At 38.7% G+C, this 4191-nt stretch overlaps 1 non-coding gene across 1 annotated transcript; it reads right to left on the reverse strand.

Annotated features, from left to right (window-relative positions):
- Positions 1-2619: 2619 nt before the first annotated feature.
- On the reverse strand, positions 2620-2835 carry LOC123648782. The gene has a single exon (XR_006738781.1). It is a non-coding gene; the product is annotated as a small nucleolar RNA U3 (small nucleolar RNA).
- Positions 2836-4191: the final 1356 nt, after the last annotated feature.

The following is a 4191-nucleotide window of genomic DNA, read 5'->3' on the forward strand; positions in this document are numbered from 1 at the left end:
AATCTTCTACCAATTTTCAATACTTGCTGACAAGTCATCACCATAACCACCAGCAAACAGCATCCCCACCCCCTGCTCTCAAAAACATCAAAATACAAATATCACTTGAGCTTTAATGGTAAAATAATATTTATGATCTTATGGTAAACTCTAATGCAGTTTTATCAATTATTGAAATTCATTGGTTTCTACCAGTTTATTTCTAAGCCTACTTTGTATAAACATCTAAAAAAACTGGTAGATCAAATACATAGAAAGATATTCTATCATCTCTCAAATGTTCATCCCTTATGTCCTCTGGACTCCCAACATGGCACCTGAGTGTGTAGAAATGTTCTGTGTCTCATACCCATGAGGAAGAAGCCTCTGCCGTGTATGTGAGTTCCTCTGCTTCCCTCACTGGCTTTTGTTTTTTTTTTTCTACCATAGCAAATGTCTACATCTCAAGTTTGAATCATTTGCCTCCCCCACAAAAGGCATGAGGAAATGCTTGACTTTTATTGCCAAATAAAACAGTGGAGGAATTTGGGGGGGAAAGTGTTGGCTTAGGTCCTCTCATTCTGCCTAAATAGGACATATCATCTTATTTAGTCCCTTCATGAGCTATAACAAAATACCTTAGACTGGATAATTTATAAATGATAGAAACATATTGTTCACAGTTCTGGAGGCTGGGAAATACAAGACCACAGCACCAGCAGATCTGGTGTCTGGCAAAGGCTGATTTCTCATAGACAGCTCCATTTTACTGCATCCTCACATGGTGGAAGAGGCAAACGAGCTCTCTCAGGCATCTTTTATATGGCTCTAATGCCATTCATGAGGGCTGAGAACTCATGACCTAATGGCCCCTCAAAGACGCCACCTCACTACAAATAGAGTGGGGATTAAATCTCAACATATAAATTTTGGGGGGATAAGAACATTCAGACCACAGCACCATCATTCCTACTTTTTGCAGCAACCCCACTCTGAGTACAAATTTTACAATTTTCATACATCTACATTGTAGTGTATAAATATTAACCCTAGTAAATGTGACAGTTCATCAGGTATTTCTAAGAATATCTCTATTACAAACATCAGCATTACTTTCAGATTACTGTTGTCTTTGCCTGAATCAGGAGATCCAAAGAACTCAAAGTGAAGCTGGCGATTCTGTGAAAGAAATGATGCACAGAATCTGGTGGTCATTTCCGTGTATAAAAAGCAAAAGAAAACAGCAAAATGTCACCACTGAAAACCCCTTTTAAGGTTCTGTATTTCTGGAAGAACTGAGCTTCTCCTTTGAAAATGAAGACCAATTCCAGAAGTTAGACCCCAAGCCATTATGGCAATGGCTTAACCCAGAAAGAGAATGCCTATTTGGAAGAAGAATTTGGCCTTAAAAAGAACCTCTGCTAGTAATGACGGTGCTAAGATTAGCTTGAAACACTCAAGGAAGGCAGAGATTGAATACACTCATATGGATTCAGCTCTGTTGACTCACATTTTTGCCTTGAGGCAGAAAGTAGAGGTCAGAGACCTGAATATAACTGGGTTGGAGAAGGGCTTAATTTTATGTGTCAACTTGGCTAGGCTATGGCACCCAGATGTTTGGTCAAACACCAGTCTAGATGTAACTGTGGAGGTATTTTTTAGATGTGATTAACATTTAAATCAGTAGACATTGAGTAAAGCATATTATCCTACATAATATGAGTGGACCTTATCCAAACAGTTGAAGGATTTAAGAGAAAATGACTGAGGTCCCCTGGAGGAAGAAGAAATTCTGCCTCCTGACTTCCTTTGGACTCAAGATTGCAACATCAACTCTTTGCTGCTTTGTTGCTTATGCTTACCCTTATTCAATGTTCAGTTTGCCTGTGTTTACAGCCGAATTAAGTACTGGGAAATAAAAGGAAATTCCTAAAGGAATATTTAAAACTCCCATTGCAATGAGGAAAGGCTTTCACCTAACATCCAGATATATTTTGATTTGTCTTCTTGGCCCAATCAGGTCTGAAGGGCTAGAGTGTTGATCAGCCAGATTGACTCAACCTCACTGGGCTCCTATTGGCAGTGGTTTTATGAGTTTCAACCACAAACTGTAGTTTTTTCAAAGTCCATGGCATAGATAGTCCACTGTGCAGCCTCTGTGACTGGATGGCCATGCTCTTCTTCATTAGAACTTTTCCACCTTTCCTCACCTCTCTGAATTTCACACTCAGTGGGGACGTTGAAGAGGTCAGGTCCTCGTCTACACCAACGATAGGCAAAGAAGAATGTAATTGTGAGAGTGATATTTGGCCACTGTCTCCGGCTAAGAATAATTGCAAGCTGCTTCATATTAGCCCAGCATACCTGGTAGGTGGTAACCTCCAAATATCACTAGTGAATAGAATAATTGGACTAATGGAAAAGAGAATTTGTAATTCCCTTCAATCAATTTTTAATGTCTTGTGGAAATGAAGTCCTTTTGAAGCAGATCTGCAATTTCCTCTTTAGGGTGTCAATACTCCCAGCAAATAAAGATGACCCAGGTAAAAATCTAGGCACATGTGATCTTCTTCTCCTTCTCTTTCTCCAACTCCTTCTCCTCCTCCTCCTACTTAATTCTTTTTCTCCTTCTTAATGGGAATCACTCAGACTGTTTCCTCTCCCTCTTACTCTTCTGGAGGAAGAGAAGAACCATCATCAGTGACAAATGGCAGTAGCAGAGAAGCAATATCAAGAGCTGGTTCCATGCTCAGAAGAGAATGCTGTGCTGCCTCCTCATAGTTTCTAGTGCTCTACATGTTCAGAGAAATTTCCCTAGTAGCAAAATGTAGAAATGATACCTGAAAGTATAGTCTTTATATTTCTCCTTTTAAAATGCTGCCTTGACCCAGTTTTGAGGTTGCTTCACCAGCTGATTATGTCCACCTGACAACCACTTCTTTTATTGGACTCTCACACTCAAGAGACACAGTGCCCCTGCTTAATCACCAAAGAACCAGGTACAAACAAGACAACTAGAGAGAGGCCCTATGCCCCAGAGCCCAACAAATTATTTAAATTAGCTAACCCACAGGAAGCCTGAGAAGCTTAGCAAATTCCATTCTACTTGCCATACATGAGCTGCTCCCAGCGGCTCTAGTTTACTGTTACCATGTCCCTGGGTGCAATCTCTTGTGTGGCCCTGCCTGGAAGCCTTCACTGTTTTGGAGCTCTCAGTAAGACACAGTTCTGCCTTTCATATATCCCAGTGTCATTGTGTTTTGTCTTACTATCAAAAGAATCTTTAAATCTTACAAGATAGCATGCTAATAAAGTAGAAACTAGGAAACTACTAGCATTTTTTATAGTAATTATTTATTAATATATATTGCTTTTAGCAGGAGGTCTCTAGTCTGTCCAGGATAGCTTGAGGTAAAAAACAAACAAACAAACAAACAAAAAACTACTGGTGCCTGACTCCTTGGAAAATGCCCCATATGGTATATAACCATTATATAATAGGAATGTTTTAGAACTGAGATGGCCTCTTTGTAAGTGACATAGACTCATATAACCATTATATAACGGGAATGTTTTAGAACTGAGATGGCCTCTTTGTAAGTGACATGGACTCACTCACCACACAGAGACCTCATATGTCAATCTAGGCTATGGATGCTGTAAGAAACGAAACGGCCTGGGAAATACACTGATGATATGGCCTTTTCTCGCTTTACTGGTTTCTTGAAATTATTAATAAAATTTGACACTGGGTCAGATCTCTGACTCTTATGATTCTCATTGTGCAATTTGATACTCTGTGCTTTCTCCCTCTGAGACCAAAAACCTTAAATCAAAACAGAAATTACAATATATTAGGCAAGCAAATAGTCTTAGAGAGAAACATGTCATAATGTGTTTTATATGAAAGTTCCACTATTGTAACAAACAGTAAATTCTTATCAAACTAACTGCCTCAAAAATAACAACTGAGAACTCTGGTGAGAATATAAGAGTTACCTGAGAAGTGTAGAAAGTGAAGAAATGCAGGCAGATTTTAAAGGTGTTAAAATTTTCAGGAAATAGCAAGCACAAAGTGACATTACTTGTTTTTGTTTTTATTTTGCAGTTAAACACTGAAAGAAGCCATAATTGTTGAGATGAATCAACAACTTAAAAGTTTTCTAAATCTTTCATGTAAAGCCTCTAGCTTTTCTTTTTTTCATGATGAAA

Source organism: Lemur catta, chromosome 12 (assembly GCF_020740605.2).
Source record: "Lemur catta isolate mLemCat1 chromosome 12, mLemCat1.pri, whole genome shotgun sequence".
NCBI classification, from domain to species: Eukaryota; Metazoa; Chordata; class Mammalia; order Primates; family Lemuridae; genus Lemur; species Lemur catta.